The 25,136-nt window shown below is 44.3% G+C and overlaps 1 protein-coding gene and 1 pseudogene across 3 annotated transcripts in view; both read right to left on the bottom strand.

The window, feature by feature from the left end:
* The window catches only part of plcl1 (phospholipase C like 1), a 635,760-nt gene that overhangs the window by 566,152 nt on the left and 44,472 nt on the right, over positions 1-25,136 (bottom strand). The gene's annotated exons all lie outside the window — the stretch shown is intronic.
* LOC144504161 (U2 spliceosomal RNA) lies at positions 4,936-5,138 on the bottom strand (annotated as a pseudogene).

Below are 25,136 nucleotides of genomic sequence, written 5' to 3'. Positions count from 1 at the left end.
TGCGTTAAATTCCATTTGCCATTTTTCAGCCCATTTTTCTAGTTGGTCCAAATCCCTCTGCAAGCTTTGATAACCTTCCTCACTGTCCACTACACCTCCAATCTTTGTATCATCAGCGAACTTGCTGATCCAATTTACCACATTGTCATCCAGATCATTGATATAGTTGACAAACAACAATGGACCCAACACCGATCCCTGCGGCACACCACTAGTCACAGGCCTCCACTCAGAGAAGCAATCCTCCACAACCACTCTCTGGCTTCTTCCATTGAGCCAGTGTCTAATCCAATTTACTACCTCCCCATGTATACCTAGCGACTGAACCTTCCTAACTAACCTCCCATGAGGGACCTTGTCAAAGGCATTGCTGAAATCCAGGTAGACAACATCCACCGCCTTCCCTTCATCCACTTTCCTGGTAACCTCCTCGAAAACTCTAATAGATTGGTCAAACATGACCTACCACGCACAAAGCCATGTTGACTCTCCCTAATAAGTCCCTGTCTATCCAAATATTTGTAGATACTATCCCTTATCACACCTTCCAATAACTTGCCCACCACCGACGTCAAACTTACTGGCCTATAATTTCCCGGATTTCTTTTGGAACCTTTTTTAAACAACGGAACAACATGAGCCACCCTCCAATCATCCGGCACCTCCCCCGTGAATACTGACATTTTAAATATGTCTGCCAGGGCCCCTGCAAGTTCAACACTAGCTTCCCTCAAGGTCCGTGGGAATACCCTGTCCGGTCCTGGGGATTTATCCACTCTGATTTGCCTCAAGACAGCGAGCACCTCCTCCCCTTTAATCTGTAAAGGTTCCATGAGCTCCCTACCTGTTTGCCCTATTTCCGTAGACTCCATGCCCGTTTCTTCAGTACTGTTAAAATCCTTTTAACAGTATACCTTAACACTCTTCAGAATCATCGGAAAGCCACTTTTTGAAAAGTTTAAGTTTGATTATTTTAAAAATTAGTTTGCAGTTTCGTTATGGCCATTAGACAAACAACAGAAGGATGTCAACCCGATGTGACTTTATGCTGAATTCTGGGATACTTGCTCATCAGGTGACTTGGTCTTTGTTAGCATCACACTTGATAAAGGAGAAAAAACATGTGGCCCTTAAGCTAGTGATGCAAGACATCAAAATTGAACAGTCAAATTGTGGGATCATCAACCTCCCCAGCAATTAAAATTATCAGTTGCGATCCCTAAATTCAAAGACATAGCAGCAGTAGGGAGCCTGCTCCACCATTCATTATCATGGCTGATCATCAAATTCAATATATTGTGCAAAGCAAAACAGGTGTCAAAACATTCAGCCTCGTGCATTAAATTGGTGCAGTTTAATTTGTGATGCTTATAACCATCTTCTGTAAATTTAGAATTCCATTCTGAAATTAGATTTGTAACTCTAAAGTTCTTCTAACTTGAATTCCTTAGGAATATGTATCAGTTGAATATATTGGTTTTGTTAAGCACACCAATCACTTTCACACAATTTTATATAGACTTTGCAAGCTGCTCAATGCATTCTATGCCCGTTTTGAGCAAGAGGTCAGCGAGAGTACGCCCTCCACCCTGGAAGCCCTGGATGAACCTGTATCTGGGGTCACCATTGTAGATGTCAGAGCAGCTTTCTTGAAGGTCAACCCACGGAAAGCAACTGGCCCGGATGGGGTACCCGGACGGGGTACCCGCACATGCACTCAGATCCTGTGCGGGTCAGCTGGCGGAGGTATTCACAGACACCTTCAACCTCTCTTTACAACAATCTGAGGTCCCTATCTGCTTCAAGGTGACGACCTTCATCCCGGTACCTAAGAAAAACCAAGCAGCTGCCTTAATGACTATCGGCCCGGGGATCTGACATCCATCATTATGAAGTGCTTCGAAAGGTTAGTCATGGTACGAATCAATTCCAGCCTCTCAGACTACCTGGATCCACTACAGTTTGCCTACCGCTGCAACAGGTCCACAGCAGACGCCATTTCCCTGGCCCTGCACTCAACCCTAGAACACCTAGAAAACAAGGACACCTATGTCAGACTCCTATTTATTGACTACAGCTCAGCCTTCAACACTACCATTCCCACAAAATTCATCTCCAAACTCCGTGGCCTGGGCCTCGGCACCTCCCCCTGCAACTGGATCCTGAACTTCTTAACTCATAGACCACAATCAGTAAGGATAGGCAACAACACCTCCTCAACGATCATCCTCAACACCGGTACCCCACAGGGCTGTGTTCTCAATCCCCTACTATACTCCTTAAACACCTATGACTGTGTGGCCAAATTCCCCTCCAATTCGATTTTCAAGTTTGCTGAATACACCACCGTAGTGGATTGGACCTCAAGCAATGATGAGATAGGGAATCTGGTGAACTGGTGCGGCAACAATAATCTCTCCCTCAATGTCAACAAAACGAAGGAGATTGTCATCGACTTTAGGAAGTGTAAAGGAGAACATGCCCCTGTCTACATCAATGAGGACAAAGTAGAAAGGGTCGAGAGTTTCAAGTTTTTAGGTGTCCAGATCACCTGTCCTGGTCCCCCCATGCCGACACTATAGTTAAGAAAGCCCACCAACGCCTCTACTTTCTCAGAAGACTAAAGGAAATTTGGCATGTCAGCTGCGACTCTCACCAACCTTTACAGATGCACCATAGAAAGCATTCTTTGTGGTTGTATCACAGCTTGGTATGGCTCCTGCTCTGCCCAAGACCGCAAGGTTGTAAATGTAGCCCAATCCATCACGCAAACCTGCCTCCCATCCATTGATGCTGTCTGAACTTCCCGCTGCCTCGGCAAAGCAGCCAGCATAATTAAGGACCCCACGCACCCCGGACATTCTCTCTTCCACCTTCTTCCTTTGGGAAAAAGATATAAACGTCTGAGGTCACGTACCAACCCACTCAAGAACAGCTTCTTTCTTCCCTGCTGCTGTCAGACTTTTGAATGGACTTACCTTTCTCTACACCCTAGCTATGACTGTAACACAACATTCTGCACTCTCTCGTTTCCTTTTCTATGAACGGTATGTTTTGTCTGTATCGCGCGCAAGAAATAATACGTTTCACTGTCTGTTAATACATGTAACAATAATAAATCAAATCAAAAGTTTTATAAAACTATTCTGTATTTTTAATTGACTCATACCAAGCAAGGGCAACAAAAACATTATGACAAAGCAGTTCTCGTAACAAAGGCACACTGATATGTGCTTGTTTCAAAGATGTTTTACAGGATATACTGATACCTATAGATCAAATTGGACTTCTGGATTAAATGAGTTCACGCTCCCAGATCACACATGCTGTTTTATCTCAGAGTCATAAAGGTTTACAGCATGGAAACAGGCCCTTCGGCCCAACTTGTCCATATCGCCTTTTTTTTTAAAACCCCTAAACTAATACCAATTGCCTGCATTTGGCCCATATCCCTCTCTACCCATCTTACCCATGTAACTGTCTAAATGCCTTTTAAAAGACAAAACTGTACCCGCCTCTACTACTACCTCTGGCAGCTTGTTCCAGACACTCACCACCCTCTGTGTGAAAAGAATTGCCGCCCTGGACACTTTTGTATCTCTCCCCTCTCACCTTAAACCTATGCCCTCTGTTTTTGACTTTCCTACCTTTGGGAAAAGATATTGACTATTTAGCTGATCTGTGCCCCTCATTATTTTATAGACCTCTCTAAGGTCACCCCTCAGCCTTCTACACTCCAGAGGAAAAAGTCCCAGTCTATTCAGCCTCTCCTTATAACTCAATCCATCAAGTCCCGGTAGCATCCTAGTAAATCTTTTCTGCACTCTTTCTAGTTTAATAATATCCTTTCAATAATAGGGTGACCAGAACTGTACACAGTATTCCAAGTGTGGCCTTACCAATGTCTTGTACAACTTCAACAAGACGTCCCAAATCCTGTATTCCATGTTTTGACCAATGAAACCAAGCACGCCGAATGCCTTCTTCACCACTCTGTCCACCTGTGACTCCACTTTCAAGGAGCTATGAACATGTACCCCTAGATCACTCTGTCCTGTAACTCTCCTCGATGCCCTACCATTAACTGAGTAAGTCCTGCCCTGGTAGATTCGACCAGAATGCAACACCTCGCATTTATCCAAATTAAACTCCATCTGCTATTCGTCAGCTCACTGGCCCAATTGATCAAGATCCCGTTGCAATCCGAGATAACGTTCTTCACTATCCACTATACCACCAATCTTGGTGTCATCTGCAAACTTACTAATGATGCCTCCTATATTCTCATTAATATAAATGACAAATAACAGTGGATCCAGCACTGATCCCTGAGGCACACCGCTGGTCACAGGCCTCCAGTTTGAAAAACAACCCTCTACAACCACCCTCTGGCTTCTGTCATCAAGCCTATTTTGTATCCATTTAGCTACCTCACCCTATATCCCGTGAGATTTTACCTTATGCAAGCAACAACCTACCATGCGGTACCTTGTCAAAGGCGCTGAAATTCAAACTCAGGATCTCCTGTTTACTAGACAGGCGCTTTAACCAACTAAGCCACTGCGCTAACACTTAGCCACTGCGCTAAATAAAGCGGACATTAAAACCATTCTAAGGAGACTTTAAACACCAATTATGGCAATGCGCTCGTATTCTGTGCATCTCCTGTATAACTTTCAGTACTACCAAATTTGCAATATTTTAGATGAGTACTTTGTAATCTTCTTTATTACTTTTCAAGTTATAAGCAACTTTACCATTCACTCCATCCTTTGTTTTAAAAGTAACCACATTTCATTGTTTTTTTTTTAATATACTTTTCCAATTCAATCAAATCAAATCCAATTCAGAGTCTCAACAAGTTGAGACATTTCAGATCCAGGCTGACAAGACAGGGCGAGCGACCAAATCACCCTGTCCTGGGCCTGATCTACATGAGCCAAGTTGATTGGAGGAGCAAAGCAACACCTCCTCCAAGACTTGAGCTCATTTGCATCTTAGCCAAAAGGCCGGGATGCAACTTTTAAAAATTGCTTCATATGAAACATATGAAGCTTCAATGTAACCCAATGACCTCAACCAAGTGCAGCATCCAATCCATACTACACTTGATCTTAGCCAAAAGGCCGAGAAGGGGAGCAGGCTGAGGGTAAGGGAGCTTGTTTGTGCAAAAATCGGAGGCCCAGCAGCAGCCTGGGAAGGTTTTGGAGGGTTTAAAAGTAGGCTGCACCTTTGAGCGGGCAGCGTCGTTAGCAGGCAGCAGAGGGCAGAGTGAGAGCTGAAGGGCTTTGGCTCAAAACGGGCTTTGGCGAGAACAGGCAGAGGCGAGAGTAGGTTTTTTTTTTCCTTTTCAGTAAGTTTATTCCTGTATTTCCCTAGAGATAAAAAAAATGCCAGGCAAGACGTTGGAATGCTCCTCTTGCAGGATGTGGGAGATCAGGGAGACCTCCGGTATCCCTGATGACAGCACCTGCAAAAGATGCATTCAGCTGCAGCTGCTAGCAAAGCGTGTTAGGGAACTGGAGAAGGAGCTTGATGACCTCCATCTAATTCGGGAGAATGAGAAGTATATAGACAGTAGCTTTAGGGAGATAGTTACACCTAAGCAGCAGAGCACAGGAAATTGGGTTACTGTAAGGAGAGGAAATGGCAGTGTGAAAGGACAGGCAGAGCAGGGTTCCCCTGTGGCCATACCCCTCCACAACAGGTATACTGAATCGGATACTGTTGTGGGAGATGCTTTACCTGGGACAAGCTGCGATAGCCGGAACTCTAATACGGAGTCTGGTTATACAGCGCAAAAGGGTGGGAGGAAGAAGAGGAGAGCAGTAGTGATAGGGGACTCAATGGTCAGAGGTACGGACAGGAGGTTCTGTGGTCGGGACAGAGACTCCCGCATGGTTTGTTGCCTCCCAGGTGCCAAGGTCAGCGATGTCTCCGATTGCGTGCACAGCGTTCTAAAGTGGGAAGGTAATCAGCCAGATGTCGTGGTACACATCGGTACAAATGACGTGGGAAGGAAGAATGAGGAGGTCCTAAAGAGTGAGTATAAAGAGCTTGGAAGGAAATTAAAAAGCAGGACCCCGAGGGTAGTAATCTCAGGATTGCTACCTGAGCCACATGCCAGTGAGGGCAGGAGTAGGATGCTTGGGCGGATGAACACGTGGCTGAGAAACTGGTGCAGGGGGCAGGGTTTCCAATTCTTGGATCATTGGGACCTCTTCTGGGGCAGGTGGGACCTGTACAAGAGAGACGGGTTACACCTAAACTAAAGGGGACCAATACATTTGCAGGGAGATTTGCTAGTGTTATTGGGGAGCGTTTAAACTAGATTTGCAGGGGGATGAGAACCAGAGTGCCAGAGCAGATAGTGGAGCAGGGGTCAAAAGACAGGTTAGTTCAAGCAAAATCACAAATGGAAGGGTTGAGTGTGGTGGAAATAATCTTTTGAGGTGTGTCTATTTCAATGCCAGGAGTATTGTGGGGAAGGCAGATGAGCTGAAGGCGTGGATAGACACATGGAAATATGACATTATAGCCATTAGTGAAACTTGGCTACAGGAGGGGCAGGGCTGGCAGCTCAATGTTCCAGGGTTCCAATGTTTCAGGCGGGATAGAGGCAGAGGCTTAAAAGATGGGGGGGTGGCATTATTGGTCAGGAAAAATGTTACAGCAGTACTCAGGCAGGATAGATTAGGGAGCTTGTCTACAGAGGCCCTGTGGGTGGAGCTGAGAAACAAGAAAGGTATGACCACATTAATGGGGTTGTATTATAGACCACCCAATAGTCAGCGAGAATTGGAGGAGCAAATCAGCGGAGAGATAGCTGACAACTGCAAGAAACACAAAGTTGTGATAGTAGAGGATTTTAATTTTCCACATATAGATTGGGACTCGCACATACTGTTAAAGGTTTAGATGGGGTAGAGTTTGTAAAATGTGTTCAGGAGAATTTCCTACATCAGTATATAGAGGTGCCAACTAGAGAGGATGCGATATTGGATCTCCTATTGGGAAATGAGTTAGGGCAGGTGATGGATGTGAGTGTGAGGGAACACTTTGGATCCAGTGATCATAATGCCATTAGTTTCAACCTGATCATGGATAAGGATAGATCTGGTCCTCGGGTTGAAGTTCTGAACTGGAAAAAGGCCAAATTTGATGAAATGTGAAGGGATCTGGGAAGTGTGGATTGGCACAGGCTGTTCTCTGGTAAGGATGTAAATGGAAAGTGGGAGGCCTTCAAAGGAGAAACTTTGAGAGTGCAGAGTTTGTATGTTCCTGTCAGGATTAAAGGCAAAGTAAATAGGAATAAGGAACCTTGGTTCTCGAGGGAGATTGTAACACTGGTTAAGAGGAAGAGAGAGTTGTATGAAATGTACAGGCAGCAACGAACAGATCAGATGCTCGAGGAGTATAAAAAGTGCAAGAAGCTACTTAAGAGGGAAATCAGGAGGGCTAAAAGAAGACATGAGGTTGCTTTGGCAGACAGAGTGAAGGAAAATCCAAAGAGCTTCTATAGGTATGTTAGGAGCAAAAGGATAGTGAGGGATAAAATTGGTCCTCTTGAAGACCAGAGTGGTAGACTGTGTATGGAACCAAAAGAGATGGGGGAGATACTAAATGGTTTTTTTGCATCCATATTTACTGAGGAAACGGGCACGGAGTCTACGGAAATAGGGCAAACAGGTAGGGAGGTCATGGAACCTTTACAGATTAAAGGGGAGGAGGTGCTCGCTGTCTTGAGGCAAATCAGAGTGGATAAATCCCCAGGACCGGACAGGGCATTCCCACGGACCTTGAGGGAAGCGAGTGTTGAACTTGCAGGGGCCCTGGCAGACATATTTAAAATGTCAGTATTCACGGGGGAGGTGCCGGATGATTGGAGGGTGGCCCATGTTGCTTCGTTGTTTAAAAAAGGTTCCAAAAGAAATCCGGGAAATTATAGGCCAGTAAGTTTGACGTCGGTGGTGGGCAAGTTATTGGAAGGTGTGATAAGGGATAGTATCTACAAATATTTGGATAGACAGGGACTTATTAGGGAGAGTCAACATGGCTTTGTGCGTGGTAGGTCATGTTTGACCAATCTATTAGAGTTTTCGAGGAGGTTACCAGGAAAGTGGATGAAGGGAAGGCGGTGGATGTTGTCTACCTGGATTTCAGCAAGGCCTTTGACAAGGTCCCTCATGGGAGGTTAGTTAGGAAGGTTCAATCGCTAGGTATACATGGGGAGGTAGTAAATTGGATTAGACACTGGCTCAATGGAAGAAGCCAGAGAGTGGTTGTGGAGGATTGCTTCTCTGAGTGGAGGCCTGTGACTAGTGGTGTGCCGCAGGGATCGGTGTTGGGTCCATTGTTGTTTGTCATCTATATCAATGATCTGGATGATAATGTGGTAAATTGGATCAGCAAGTTCGCTGATGATACAAAGATTGGAGGTGTAGTGGACAGTGAGGAAGGTTTTCAAAGCTTGCAGAGGGATTTGGACCAACTAGAAAAAATGGGCTGAAAAATGGCAAATGGAATTTAACGCAGACAAGTGTGAGATATTGCACTTTGGAAGGACAAACCAAAGTAGAACGTACAGGGTAAATGGTAGGAGTCTGAAGAGTGCAGTTGAACAGAGGGATCTGGGAATACAGGTACAGAATTCCCTAAAAGTGACGTCACAGGTGGATAGGGTCGTAAAGAGTGCCTTTGGTATATTGGCCTTTATAAATCGGAGTATCGAGTATAAAAGTTGGAGTGTTATGGTAAGGTTATATAAGGCACTGGTGAGGCCGGATTTGGAGTATTGTGTACAGTTTTGGTCACCTAGTTACAGGAAGGATGTAAATAAGGTTGAAAGAGTGCAGAGAAGGTTCACAAGGATGTTGCCGGGACTTGAGAAGCTGAGTTACAGAGAGAGATTGAATAGGTTGGGACTTTATTCCCTGGAGCGTAGAAGATTGAGGGGAGATTTGATAGAGGTGTATAAGATTTTGATGGGTATAGATAAAGTGAATGCAAGCAGGCTTTTTCCGCTGAGGCGAGGGGAGAAAAAGACCAGAGGGCATGGGTTAAGGGTGAAAGGAGAAAAGTTTAAAGGGAATATTAGGGGGGGCTTCTTCACGCAGAGAGTGGTGGGAGTGTGGAATGAGCTGCCGGATAAAGTGGTAAATGCTTTTAACATTTAAGAAAAACTTGGACGGGTTCATGGATGAGGGGTGTGGAGGGATATGGTCCAAGTGCAGGTCAGTGGGACTAGGCAAAAAATGGTTCGGCACAGACAAGAAGGGCCAAAAGGCCTGTTTCTGAGCTGTAATTTTCAATGGTTCTAAGTAACCACAGAAAAAAAAAAATCACCCAGCAAATGGCCTGTCAGTGGTACATTGTTAAAGGCTTTCCGAAATCTATGTTCTGCATAGATTTCTGCATCTTCCCCATCTACTAAGTCTGCCATCTCCTTAAAAAAAAACCTCTGAGGCAGTGACCAGAATTACCTGACCTCACCCATGGATGGGATTCTCTGGTCCTGCTGCAGTGAATGTAGATTTGGCTAAGTGCCAAATTCTCTGTTCTCACTGGCCGCAGTGGCAGGACATATGACATTAGAGAATTCTGGCCAATGTCTACTTGTCAAGCCCCTTCAGAATCTTGTATATTTCATACCTATCGAGATCAGTACGCATTATAAAAATTTCATTCCCCTCTCTCCTGGCACTTTGTCTCAGCAATAAACGGATAATTCAAATCGCCCAGATTTCTCTTGAAGTCGAATGGGAATTTCCTTTTTTTAAAAATAATTCATTTTACAGGATGTGGGTGTCACTGTTGGGCCAGCATTTATTGCCCATCCCTCCATTTCAGAAGGCATATTTGAGAATGGATCTGGAGTCACCTGTAGGTTGACCAGGTAAATATGGCAGATTTCCTTCCTAAAGGACATTAGTGAACCAGATGGGTTTTTACAACAATTGCTTTCATCGTCATCAGTAGATTTTTAATTCCAATTTTTTATTGAATTCAAATTTTACCATTTGCTATGGTGTGATTTGAACCCAGGACCCCAGCACTTTACCCTGGGTCTCTGAATTCCTAGTCCAGTGACAATACCACCACCTCCCCTTGTCCATTTTCTTCCCACTGTTGGAGGTCTACCCCACAATCTGGTAATGCAATGCTGCCTTTTTGATCCCTGAGCTACAATTATACTGGTTGCCTGTATCCCTTCCTTGCTTTACCAGCACTTGTATGTATTTCCTCTTTAATCAATAACAACACTCCACCCTGATTTTTGTTATCTTTATTATCCTATTATAAACTAAATTAGGTTTATTCTCCACTCTTACCCATTCTGCAACCAGGTTTCCGTTAATGCCACAGATTTTTGATGTTACTGTAAAATATTTGTTTCCAGTTTCTGGAGTTTATTTTTCACACTCCAAATAACAATATATGCTTGTATTTTTAAAAACTTGTTTCTTTACAAGTGGCTTATTTGTCCCAAATACACCTTCCCTTCAATTTTTTTTCCCTCCAGTTATAATTAGTCAATTTAATTTTATTCCCCTAATTCCATATCTATCTTGCCAAATTATTTTCTTCTTCAATATTATCCTCATTTATCAGATTATCTTGATTAATTTTATTTTCCTACCTCGTCCTTCATAATTCAAAAACTCTTCTTCACTTCTGATTAACCATTTTTGTAGCCTATCCAAACAGATTAGCTCCCATTTTTCCAAAAATAATGCCAGTGCCCAAAGTGAATTCCCATTCACTCTACACTGAATTCTCAATTTTCCAGTCTTTCACTACACTACCCTATTTAAGAACTGGAAGGAATTCTGAAATCACCATCCATGAAGACCTCAACTAAAGTATGTTTATTAATTTCAAAAATCCATTTTGAAAGGCTTCAACCTTGTAATTACCTACATAATTAGCTGCTACATAGGCCACAATAATTAAAATACATATAAAGAATACACATACAAGAGTGTTGGACCAAAGAAAGCAATAACCATAAAAGAACCACAATTGCATGCAAGGACACTTTTCGTAAATAAAGGGCAACATACTTTTGAAATTTTCCAAGCTTATTGCAGTTCAATTACTCTGGCACATGAAGCTTATTTATTCAAAAGAACATAATTATATAAGTCAATTTTATATTGTACTATATTTAGATATTAGACTCTGAGCTGTGAGGCTCAACTTCAAATGCTAGCCTCAACTGGTCACATCAGGGTTACCCTAAAGGTTTGCTGTTCTCAATCAGTCCCAAGTCCGAATAGGTCCCTTTCCAAATTACTTAAGTACATTTCCTGGGAAAACTGGCTGATAAAAAACACAGACAACATCTACTGACAGGCATTATGTTGCCTTTCTGACCAAGCCAGAAACGCCCATGTCCCTCGAATGAAAAAAAAATTTGGGACGCCTTGAAGTTGAACATACCGTGTACAGTTTTGGTCACCCTATTATAGAAAGGATATTATTAAACTAGAAAGAGTGCAGAAAAGATTTACTAGGATGCTACCAGGACTTGATGGTTCGAGTTATAAGGACAGGCTGGATAGATGGGCGGCACGGTAGCACAGTGGTTAGCACTGCTGCTTCACAGCTCCAGGGACCTGGGTTCGATCCCCGGCTTGGGTCACTGTCTGTGTGGAGTTTGCACATTCTCCTAGTGTCTGTGTGTGTTTCCTCCGGGTGCTCCGGTTTCCTCCCACAGTCCAAAGATGTGCAGGTAAGGTTGATTGGCCATGCTAAAATTGCCCCTTAGTGTCCTGAGATGCGTAGGTTAGAGGGATTAGTGGGTAAATATGTAGGGATAAGGGGTTAGGGCCTGGGTGGGATTGTGGATGGTGCAGACTCGATGGGCCAAATGGCACTGTAGGGTTTCTATGAGACTGGGACTTTTTTCTCTGGAGCGTAGGAGATGGAGGGGTGATCTTATAGAGGTCTATAAAAATGAGCAGCATAGATCAACTAGTCAACATCTTGAGGGCATAGGTTTAAAGTGAGAGGGGAGAGATACAAAAGGGTCCAGAGGGGCAACATTTTCACACAGAGGGTGGTGAGTGACTGGGACAAGCTGCCAGAGGTAGTAGTAGACTTTGTCTTTTGAAAAGCATTTGGACAGTTACATGAGTAAGATAGGTATAGATGGAAATAGGCCAAATGCGGGCAATTGGGACGAGCTCAGGGGTAAAGAGGGCGGCATGGACAAGTTGGGCCGAAGAGCCTGTTTCCATGCTGTAAACCTCTATGATCCATTGGTTATGGGATCGCTTAGCTTAGTCTATTACTTGCTGTTTGGCACGCAAGCAGTCCTGATTGCTAGCTTCACCAGGTTGCCACCTCATTTTTAGGTATGCCAGGTGCTGCACCTGGCATGCCCTCCTGCACTCTCTATTGGACCAGGGTTGATCCCAGGGCTTGATGGTAATGGTTGAGTGGGGGATATGCTGGGCCATGAAGTTGCAGGTTGTGCTGGAGTACAGTTATGGCGCTATTGATGGCCCACAGCGCCTCATGGATGCCCAGTCAGAGATCTCTTCGAAGTCTATGCCATTTAACACAGTGATGGTGCATGGAGGTTATTCTCAATGCGAAGGTGGGACATCGTATCCACAAGGAGTGCACGGTGGTCACTTTTTACCGATACTGTCATGGATAGATGCATTTGCAGCCGGAAGATTGGTGAGGATGAGGTCAAGTATATTTTTGCCTCTTCTTGGTTCCCTCATCACCTGCAGCAGACCCAGTATTGTAAGTTATATCCTTTAAGAACTGACCAGCTGCCCGAACCGATCTTGGTGGCGGACACTGAAATTCCCCTACCTAGAATACATTGTGTACCCTTACTATGCTCAGTGCTTCCTCCAAGTATTGTTCAACATGGAGGATTATTGATTCATCAGTCAAAGGAGGACAGTACATGGTAAACCTTCTTGAAAGGCAATCAACATAAAGCGACTAGCCCAGATGGAGTACCTGGACGAGCACTCAGATCTTGCACGAACCAGCTGGTGGGGGATTCACAATGTGGAGATGCTGGCGTTGGACTGGGATAAACACAGTAAGAGTTTTAACAACACCAGGTTAAAGTCCAACAGGTTTATTTGGTAGCAAATGCCATTTGCTACCAAATAAACCTTTTGGACTTTAACCTGGTGTTGTTAAAACTCTTACGGGGGATTCACAGACATCTTTAACCTCTCTTTACACCAATCTGAGGTCTCTATCTGCTTCAAGAAGGCAACCATCATCTCTGAACCAAAGAAAAGCCAAGCAGCGTGCCTTAATGACTATTGCCGGTGGCTCTGACATCCATCATTATGAAGTGCTTTGAAAGGTTAGTCATGGCACAAATCAATTCCAGCCTCCCAGATTGCCCAGATCCACTACAGTTCGCCTATCGCCGCAACACGCCCATAGCAGATGCCATCTCCCTGACCCTTCACAACCCTGAACCACCTGGATAACAAAAAACACCTATGTTAGGCTCCCATTTATTGACTACAGCTCAGCCTTCAAAACCAGTATTCCTACAAAACTCATCTCCAAACACAGAGGTCTAGGGCTCAGCTCCTCCCTCTGCAACTGGATCCTAGTCTTCCTAACACACAGACTGCAATCAGAGAGGATAGGCAACGACACCTCCTCCACGATCATGCTCAACACCGTTGCCTCTCATGGCTGTGTCCCCAGCCCCTTACTATACTCCTTATACACCTATGACTGACTGTGTGGTCAACTTGATTTTCAAGTTTGCTGATGACACCACTGTAGTGGGTCAGATCTCAAACAATGATGAGATGAGAGTACAATAAAGACAGGAGAATCTGGTGAACTGTGCGACAACAGTAATCGCTCCCTCAGTGGAGGACATGCCTCTATCTAGATCAACAGGGATGAAGTGGAAATGGTCGAGAGCTTCAAGTTTCTCTGTGTCCAGATCACCAACAACCTGTTCTGGTCCCTCTTCGCCAACACTATAATTAAGAAAGCCCACTAATGCCTCTACTTTCTCAGAAGACTAAGGAAATTTGGCATGTCCACCACGTCTCTCACCAACTTTTACAGATGCACCACAGAAAGCATTCTTTCTGGTTGTATCATAGCTTGGTATGGCTCCTGCTCTGTCCAAGACCGCAAGAAGCTCAGTCCATCACGCAAACAAGCTTCCCATCCATTAACTCTGTCTATACTTCCCCACTGCCTCGGAAAAGCAGCCAGCATAATTAAGGACCCCAAGCACCCCGGACATTGTTGTTTCCACCTTCTTCCATCAGGAAAAAGATACAAAAGTCTGAGGTTATGTACCAACCAACTCAAGAATAGCTTCTTCCCTGCTGCCATTAGGCTTTTGAGTGGTTCTACCTCATCTTAAACTGATCTTTCTCTACATCCTAGCTGTGACTGCAACACTACATTCTGCACCCTCTCCTTTCCTTCCCTATGTAAGGCATGCTTTGTCTGTATAGAGTGCAAGAAACAATATGTTTCACTGTATACCAATGTGTGACAATAATAAATCAAAACAAAGGTTTCCTTGCCCATGTTTAACCTGAAGCCACAAGACTTCATGAGGTCCAGAGTCAACGTTGAGGACTCCCAGGGAAATCCCTCCCAACTGTATATGACTGTGCTGCAGCCTCTGCTGGGTCTGTCTTGCCGGCGAGACAGGACATATCCAAGGATGGCAATGGTGGCATCTGGGTGTTATCTGTAAGGTATGATTCTTTGAGAATGACTATGTCAGGCTGTTGCTTGATTAGGCTATGGGACAGCTCTCCCAATTTTGGCACTAACCCCCAGATGTTGGTGAGGAGGACTTTGCATGGTCAACAAGACTGTTTGGTTTGCCGTTGTCTTTTCCAGTGCCTGCGTTGATGCCAGGTGGTCCCTCCGGTTTCATTCCATTTTTTATAGACTTTGTAGCAATTGATACAACTGAGTGGCTTGCTAGCCATTTCAGAGGGCAGTTGAGAGTCAATCACATTGCTGTGGCTCTGGAGTCACATGTCCACCAGAACAGGCAAGAACGGCAGATTTCCGTCCGTAAAGGACATTAGTGAACTAAAATAGTTTTTCCAATAATCAACAATGGTTTCATAGAACATTATAGCGCAGTACAGGCCCTTCGGCCCTCGATGCTGCGCCGACCAGTGGTACCAATCTAAAGCCCCTCTAATCTACACTATTCCAATATCATCCATATGTTTATCCAATAACCACTTGAACGCTCTCAACGTTGACGAGTCCACCACTGCTGCAGGCAGGGCATTCCACGCCCTTACTACTCTGAGTTAAGAACCTACCTCTAACATCTGTCCTATATCTCTCACCCCTCAATTTAAAGCTATGTCCCCTCGTGCTAGCCAACACCATCCGAGGAAAAAGGCTCTCACTATCCACCTATCTAATCCTCTGATCATCTTGTATGCCTCTATTAAGTCATCTCTTAACCTTCTTCTCTCTAACGAAAACAACCTCAAACCCCTCAGCCTTTCCTCATACGATTTTCCCACCATACCAGGCAACATCCTGGTAAATCTCCTCTGCACCCTTTCCAACACTTCCACATCTTTTCTATAATACGGCGACCAGAACTGTACGCAATACTCCAAATGCGGCCGCACCAGAGTTTTGTACAGTTGCAGCATGACCTCCTGGCTTCGAAACTCAATCCCTCTACCAATAAAACCTAACACACCGTATGCCTTCTTAACAACCCTATCAACCTGGGTGCCAACTTTCAGGGATCTATGCACATGGACACCCAGATCCCTCTGTTCATCCACACTGCCAAGAATCTTACCATTAGCCCAGTACTCTGTATTCCTGTTACTCCTTCCAAAGTGAATCACCTCACACTTTTCCGCATTAAACTCCATTTGCCACCTCTCAGCCCAGCTCTACAGCTTATCTATGTCCCTCTGTAACCTGCCACTTCCCTCCGCACTGTCTACAACTCCACCGACTTTCGTGTCATCCGCAAATTTACTAATCCATCCTTCCACGCCCTCATCCAAGTCATTAATAAAAATGACAAACAGCAGTGGCCCCAAAACAGATCCTTGCGGTACACCACTAGTAACTGAACTCCAGGATGAATATTTCCCATCAACCACCACCCTCTGTTTTCTTACAGCTAGCTAGTTCCTGATCCAAACCACTAAATCACCCTCAATCCCATGTGTCCGTATTTTCTGTAAAAGCTTACCATGGGGAACCTTATCAAACGCTTTGCTGAAATCCATATACACCACATCAACTGCTTTACCCTCATCCACCTCTTTGGTCACCTTCTCAAAGAACTCAATAAGGTTTGTGAGGCATGACCTACCCTTCACAAAACCGTGCTGACTATCCCTAATCAAATTATTCCTTTCTAGGTGATTATAAATCCTATCTCTTATAATCCTTTCCAATACTTTGCCCACAACAGAAGTAAGGCTCACCGGTCTATAATTACCAGTGTTGTCCCTACTCCCCTTCTTGAACAAGGGGACAACATTTGCTATCCTCCAGTCTTCTGGCACTGTTCCTGTAGACAATGACGACACAAAGATCAAAGCCAAAGGCTCTGCAATCTCCTCTCTAGCCTCCCAGAGAATCCTAGGATCAATCCCATCCGGCCCAGGGGACTTATCTATTTTTACTCTTTCCAGAATTGCTAACACCTCCTCCTTGTGAACATCAATCCCATCCAGTCCAACAGCCTGCATCTCAGTACTCCCCTCGACAACACTGTCCCTCTCCAGTGTGAATACCGACAAAAAATATTCATTTAGTTCTTTAGGTCCTTCCTGGCTAACTTGTAACTCTCAAGCGCCCTAACTGAGCCTTCACTTCTCATCTTAACATAAGTCTCCTTCTTCCTCTTCACGAGAGATTCAACCTCCTTAGTAAACCACGGTTCCCTCACACGTCTGCTTCCTCCCTGCCTGACAGGTACATATTTATCAAGGACGCGTAGTAGCTGTTCCTTGAACAAGTTCCACATTACAATTGTGCCCATCCCCTGCAGTTTCCTTCCCCAACCTATGCCAGCTAAATCTCGCCTAATCGCATCATAATTTCCTTTCCCCCAGCTATAACTCTTGCCCTGCGGTATATACCTACCTATCCTTTTCCATTGTTAAAGTAAACGTAATCGAATTGTGGTCACTGTCACCAAAGTGCTCACCTACCTCCAAATCTAACACCTGGCCTGGTTCATTACCCAGTACCAAATCCAATGTGGCCTTGCCTCTTGTTGGTCTATCTACATACTGTGTCAGGAAGCCTTCCTGCACACACTGGACAAAAACCGACCCCTCTAAAGTACTCGAACTATAGCTTTTCCAGTCAATATTTGTAAAGTTAAAGTCCCCCAGTACAACTACCCTGTTACTTTCGCTCCTATCCAGAATCATCTTTGCAATCTTTTCCTCTACATCTCTGGAACTTTTCAGAGGTCTATAAAAAACTCCCAACAGGGTGACCTCTCCTTTCCTGTTTCTAACCTCAGCCCAAACTACCTCAGTAGACAAGTCTTCATCAAATGTCCTTTCTGCCACCGTAATACTGTCCTTGACTAACAATGTCACACCTCCCCCTCTTTTACCACCTTCCCTGCACTTACTGAAATATCTAAACCCCGGAACCTGCAACAACCATTCCTGTCCCTGCTTTATCCATGTCTCCGAGATGGCCACAACATCGAAATTCCAGGTACCAACCCATGCTGCAAGCTCACCCACCTTATTCCGGATGCTCCTTGCGTTGAAGTATACACACTTCAAACCGCCTTCCTGCCTGCCAGTACACTCCTGCGACTCTGAAACCTCATCCATGACCTCACTACTCTCAACCTCCTGTACACCGGAGCAACAATTCAGGTACCCACCCCCCTGCTGAATTAGTTTAAACCCTCCCGAATAGCAAATTTCCCCCCCAAGATATTGGTACCCCTCTGGTTCAAGTGCAGACCATCCTGTTTGTAGAGGTCCCACCTACCCCAGAAAGAGCCCCAATTGTCCAGGTATCTGAATCCCTCCCTGCTGCACCATCCTGTAACCACGTGTTCAACTGCTCTCTCTCCCTATTCCTCTCCTCACTATCACGTGGCACGGGTAACAAACCTAAGATAACAACTTTGTTTGTTCTAGTTCTAAGCTTCCAACCTAACTCCCTGAATTTCTGCCTTACATCCCCATCCCTTTTCCTACTATGTCTTGAGTGCCTATGTGAACCACAACTTGGGGCTGGTCCCCCTCCCCCTTAAGGATATCGAAAACATGATCTGAGACATCGCGGACTCTGGCTCCTGGGAGGCAACACACCAACCACGTGTCTCTCTCGTTCCTGCAGAATCTCCTATCCGTCCCTTTAACTATGGAGTCCCCAATGACTAATCCTCTACTCCTCTCCCCCCTTCCCTTCTGAGCCACAAGGACAGACTCTGAGCCAGTGACCTGTAAACCATAGCTTACCCCTGCTAAGTCGTCCCCCCCAACAGCATCCAAAAGTGTACTATCCCCAATTTCTACGACATTTTTTGTTTCTCCCCCCACTTGGATGGCTCCCTGTACCTTGATGCTGTGGTCAGTTTGCTCATCCTCCCTTTCCCTACCCTTCTGGGCTGCCGGGCCGGACTCTGCGCCGGAGGCACGGCCACTGTTGCTTCCCCCATGGTCATCAGAAGACTCTTAAATCCAGATATTTTTTATTGAATTCAAATTCCACCAACTGCCATGGCAGAATTTAAACCCGGGTCCCCAGAACATGAGCTGAGTTGCTATATTAAATAGTCTAGTGATAATACCACTGGGCCATCACCTCCCCACTTTGAGGTTGTAAAATGAGCAATCAATCACACCTATAATGTCACTGACACAAGTTTTAATCCAATTAACACTTCTTCATCTTGTCCAAATAAACAAACAGACATTGGAAAATGTTAAAAAGCAATAAAGATGTTAATCAGAATGTTGCTTGGGATGGAGCATTTAAGCTATAAGGAGACTAGATAGCCTTGAATTAGAGCAGAGAAGGCTGAGGGGGAACATGATTGAGGTGTATAAGATTGGGAGGAGTATGGACAGAGTGAGTAGGGAACAGTTGAGGGGTCAATCCTTGGTTGAGGGGTCAATCACAAGGGAGCATAGTTTTAGGGTAAGGGGCAGGAGATTCAGAGGGGAATTGAGAAAAACATTTTCACTCAGAGGGTGGTGGGAATCTGGAATGCACTGTGAGGGTAGTGGAAGCTTGAAACCTTATAATCTTAAAAAAAATATTTGGATATCATAACATTCAAGGACATACGTCAAGTGCAGAAAAATGGAATTAGCGTACCTTTAGTGGCAGTTGTCAGTGAAGACTGGGTAGGCTGAGGGGCCTTTTCAGTGCTGTATGCCTCTATGATTATGACTCTAAATAGGCTAACACTATCTTTCAAGCTGTGTAAACCGATCTTTACGGAGTCGAGTCCATTATGTTACGAGAAGCTCGGTCAAGCATTCATAAAGGGGATAGAGAGAAAAAGATACCTGGCTATCTGTTCAAACCTCTTCCATGGATAAACATACAAACATAGAAGATATGAGCAGGAGGAGGCCATTTGGCCCTTCTCCGCCATTCATTACGATCATGGCTGATTGTCCAACTCAATAGCCTAATCCTACTTTCTCCCCACAACCTTTGATCCCATTCGCCCCAAGTACTATATCTAGCCGCCTCTTGAATACATTCAATGTTTTGGCATCAACTACTTCCTGTGGTAATGAATTCTACAGGCTCGCCATTCTTTGGGTGAAGAAATGTCTCCTCACCTCCGTCCTAAACGGTCTACCCCGAATCCTCAAACTGTGACCCCTGGTTCTGGACTCCCCCACCATCGGGAACATCCTTCCTGCATCTACACTGTCTAGTCCTGTTAGAATTTTGTAAGTTTCTAGGAGATCCTCCCCTGATTCGTCTGAACCCCAGCGAAAACAATCCTAACCTAGTCAAACTCACCTCACACAGCAGTCCTGCCATCCCCAGAACAGCCTCGAGCACTCCCTCGAGAGCAAGAACATCCTTCCTCAGGAAAGGAGACCAAAACTGCACACTATGTTCCAAGTGTGGCCTCACCAAGGCCCTGTATAATTGCAACAACACATCCCTGCTCCTGTACTTGAAACCTCTCGCAATGAAAGCCAACATACCATTTGCATTCTTTACCAAAATGTGGTTGTCAAAGGATACATAATCATAGAAGGTTGTCAAAGATACAGCGTGATATAGATCAGCTGCATGGGTGGAGAAATGTCAGATGTAGAGTTTAATCCGGGCAAGTATGAGATGCTGCACTTTGGGAGATCAAATGTTAAGGGCAAGCATACAGTTAATGGCAGGACCGTGAACAGCATTGATGTACAGAGAGATCTTGGGGCTCAAGTCCATAGCTCCCTGAAAATGGCCACCCAAGTAGATAGGGTGGTAAAGACATATGGCATGCTTGCCTTAATTGGTCGGGGCACCGAGTACAAGAGTCAGGATGTCATGTTGCAGCTTTATAAAACATTGGTTAGGCCGCACTTAGAGTAATGCGTTCAATTCTAGTCGCCACATTACAGGAAGAACATGGAGGCTTTGGACAGAGTGCAGGAGAGGTTCACCAGGATGCTGCCTGGATTAAAGAGTATGAGCTATAAGGAGAGGCTGGACAAACTAGGGTTCTTTTCTCTGGAGCGGCGGATGCCGAGGGGAGCCCTGATAAAGTCTATAAAATTATGAGAGGCATAGATAGAGTTGACAGTCAGAATCTTTGTCCCAGAGATGAAATGCCTAATACTAAGGGGCATACACTTAAGGAGAGAGGGGGAAATTCAAAAGATGAGAGGGGCAAGTTTTTGTTTTACAGAGTGGAAGGTGTCTGGAACACGCTGCCAGGGGTGGTGTGCCGGCAGATATGATAGGGGCATTTAAATAAGCACATGAATATGCAAGGAATTTAGGGAAATGGACAAAAGGGCAGGCAGAAGAGATTAGTTCAATTTGGCATCATGTTCAGCACAACATCGTGGGCTGAAGGGTTCTTGTGCTGTACTGTTCTGTCAATCCAATGAAGCCCTATGTGACCTTTGGCAATAGATCATCCTTAAGTCCCTGAACTATTATATTACTAACTGGTCTATTTAGTTCATTACCATTCAATCACAATGGATGCTGAACTGAAATAAAAATCCTTCCCTTGAGTGCAATATGCTCAGTGAATTACAAATATAACCAAATCGCATTCATTCATTGGTTTTCTCTTTTTCCTTGACTCAAGAGGACAATATACAATATAATTGAGTGACAGGTCATCCCATTCTCATTAAGCATTATTTTCAAGACTGACAGGCAGTTCTTACATTGATTTTGTTAATTAACACTCCACAAGCCACAGGACCTCTTCTGTGAAGATGTTATGCAAAAGCTAGAGAATACCCTGTGGTAACTACAACAAACTAGATGCAACTACATTATGGACAATGAAATCAGTGGTGCGTTGCAACCTACTGAGCGCACACCAGTAAACTTCACAACAATATTAGCATTAATCTTGCACTCCCATGTTTGCAACTTAAATGGACTAAATTTAGCATGACATTACCGATGTCATGATGCTGGATATACTCTAGAAGTTTCCAAATTATAGTCTATTGGCCACATACAGCATACAAGCCTGGGCGAACCAGCATCCAAAGTCAGGGCAATTTAAATTTTGTTTGAGATTAGTTATTATTTCCTGCTTTGTAAGACCTCAAATTTTATGGACCTGACATTTGCAAAGAGTCAAAGCCTATTACCTTATAATTGGATAATCCTTAGTCAGAATACTCAAAACCAATTAGTCTCCACCAAATACATAGGATACACTTTGCAGAAACAGGCCATTCAGGCCAATCAATCAATCAATCCATCTATCAATAGGTTTCATTTCCTCCACTCAAACCTCCTCCCATCTTTTTCTCATCAAAATCAACTATTATAAGTTTCTATTCCCTTTTTCCTTTATGCTTCACTAGCTTCTCCTTAAATGCATCTATCTTATTCACTTCAATCCTACCTGTGTAGTAAGAAGTTTCAATTTTCACACGGTTGGATTTCTGGGTGACTCTCTTATATTCTTGGCCTCCAATTATTCTGTTCCACTTAAGAAAACTTTCAAAATCTTTCATAATTTGAAAGGCCTTTATTAAGTCACTCTTCAGTCTTTTTTCAAGAGACACCCAGCATGCCAACCCTTCTGTGACAGGTATATTGTAACATGTATAGAGCCATCGAACCATAGAAAGGTTACAGCACAGAACAAAGCAATTTGCCAGCTCGAGGACAGCCAGGTGCCCTTTCTAACCCCAAGCCAAAAGAGAAAATGTTGGAAAATCTCAGCAGGTCTGCCAGCACCTGCAAGGAGAGAAAAGAGCGAATGTTTCGAGTCCAGATGACCCTTTGTCAAAGCTACTTTGACAAAAGGTCATCTGGACTCGAAACGTCAACTCTTTTCTCTCTTTACAGATGCTGCCAGGCCTGTTGAGATTTTCCAGCATTTTCTCTTTTGGTTTCAGATTCCAGCATCCACAGTAATTTGCTTTTATCCAGACCTTTCTAATCCCACCTTCCTGCACTTGGCCCAGAGCCCTGTAGTTTACAGCACTTAAGGTGCAGATCAAGGTATTTTGAGAGTTTTTAAGGTCTCCGCCTCTACTACCAACTCGGGCAGCAAATTCCAGACACCCACCACCCTCTGTAAAAAAAAGTTATTCTTCAAGTTCCCTCTACATCTTCTGTCACTTATCTTGTCCCCCGCTTCCAGAATTCTCCACCAAGGGAAACAATTTTATCCTGCTCACTCCATCTCTTCCCCTCATAATTTTGTACACCTCTTTCAAGTCAGCCCTCAGCCTTCTTTGTTGCAAGGAAAATAACCCCAACCTACCCAATCTCTCCTCATAGCTACATTTTTCTAGAACTGCTAACATTCTTGTAAACTTCCTCTGAACCCACTCCAGAGCAATTAAGTCCTTCCTGTAATATGGTGACCAGAACTGCTCACAAGACTCTGGTTGAGGCCTCACCAGTGTTTTATACAATTTCAACATTATATCCTTACTTTTATATTCTATATCTCTGCCAATGAAGGAGAGCGTTCCATATCCTTCTTTACACCTTGTCGACTTGAACTGCAGCCTTTAGGGACCTATGCACTTGTATGCCAAAATCTCTCACTTCATCCACTCTTCTTTGTAAAATCCCATTTAATCTGTTTTCCCTGTAACTGTTTAATCTCCCTAAATGCAATACTTTACACTTCTCTATGTTAACATTTATCTGCCACTTTACTGCCCACTCCAACCCATCAATATTGTTTGTAGATTATAGCTATCCTCTACACTATCCACCACTCGGCTAATCTTTGTCTCGTCTGCAAATTTTCCAATTGTGATTTCCCATGTTCACGTCCAAATCATTAATATATAACACAAACAGCAAAGGGTCCCAACACTGAACCCTGTGGAACACCACTTGAAAGAACTTTCCATTCGCAAGGGCATCCATTAACGATTACCCTTTGTTTCCTGTTACTAAGCCAACTTTTGAATTAGTTTAGCACATTACCCTGTATCCCATGAGCTATTACTTTTTTGACTGGTCTGCCATATGTCAAACGCCTTGCTAAAATCCACGTACACGACATCCACTGTTCTACCTTCATCAACCTGTCTCGTCACTTCCTCAAATAATTCAATCAAGTTTTTGAGGCAAGACCTTCCTTTAACAAATCTATGCTGACCATCCCTGACAAGTCCATGCCTTTTTATGTGATAGTTAATCCCATCTTGGATGAGGAAGTGGAGGGATGGGTTGGTAAGTTTGCCGACGACACGAAGGTTGGTGGGGTTGTGGATAGTCTGGAGGGATGTCAGAAGTTACAGAGGGACATAGATAGGATGCAAGACTGGGCGGAGAAGTGGCAGATGGACTTCAACCCAGATAAATACGTAGTGGTCCATTTTGGCAGGTCAAATGGGATGAAGGAGTACAATATAAAGGGAAAGACTCTTAGTACTGTAGAGGATCAGAAGGACCTTGGGGTCCGGGTCCATAGGACTCTAACATCGGCCACGCAGGTGGAGGAGGTGGTTAAGAAGGCGTATGGTGTGCTGGCCTTTATCAATCGAGGGATTGAGTTTAGGAGTCGGGGATAATGATGCAGCTATATAAGACCCTCGTCAGACCCCACTTGGAGTACTGTGCTCAGTTCTGGTCGCCTCATTACAGGAAGGATGTGGAAAAGATTGAAAGGGTGCAGAGGAGATTTACAAGGGTGTTGCCTGGATTGAGTGGCATGCCTGATGAGGATAGGCTGAGGGAGCTCGGTCTTTTCTCCTTGGAGAGACATAGGATGAGAGGAGACCTAATAGAGGTATATAAGATGTTGAGAGGCATAGATCGGGTGGATTCTCAGAGGCTTTTTCCCAGGGTGGAAATGTCTGCTACGAGAGGACACAGGTTTAAGGTGCTGGGGTGTAGGTACAGGGGGAACGTTAGGGGTAAGTTTTTCACACAGAGGGTGGTGGGCGAGTGGAATCGGCTGCCGTCAGTGATGGTGGAGGCAAACTCAATAGGGTCTTTTAAGAGACTCCTGGATGAGTACATGGGACTTAATAGGATGGAGGATTATAGGTAGGCCTAAAAGATAGGGATATGTTCGGCACAACTTGTGGGGCCGAAGGGCCTGTTTTGTGCTGTAGTTTTCTATGTTTCTATCTTTCAGGATTGAGAGACAATTGTTCGGCATTTCCTTTGACCACTTTTTAAACAATAGAATTATGTTTGCATTTCTCCAGTCCTCCATTACCTCCCGTGCATCCAGTCAGGATTAGAAAATCATCCTCAGAGCATCTGCTATCTCTTCCCTGACCTCCTTCGGCAGCCTGGGAAACAGTCCATCTGCCCCTGGTGAATTATCAACTTTCAAGGATTCCAACCCTTCGAGTACTTCCTCTCTCTTTATGGTTAGCCTGTCTAATATCTCAGTATTCTGCATCATCTGTGACAATACTGTACCTTTAAAAAATATATTTTAATGATGTTTCACTGCAGGATATTTTGTCAGCACTGTG

Source organism: Mustelus asterias, chromosome 14, assembly GCF_964213995.1.
Source record: "Mustelus asterias chromosome 14, sMusAst1.hap1.1, whole genome shotgun sequence".
Lineage (NCBI taxonomy): Eukaryota > Metazoa > Chordata > Chondrichthyes > Carcharhiniformes > Triakidae > Mustelus > Mustelus asterias.
Note: the sequence above shows the minus strand (reverse complement) of the source record. Positions and strands in the feature narration are given on the sequence as shown.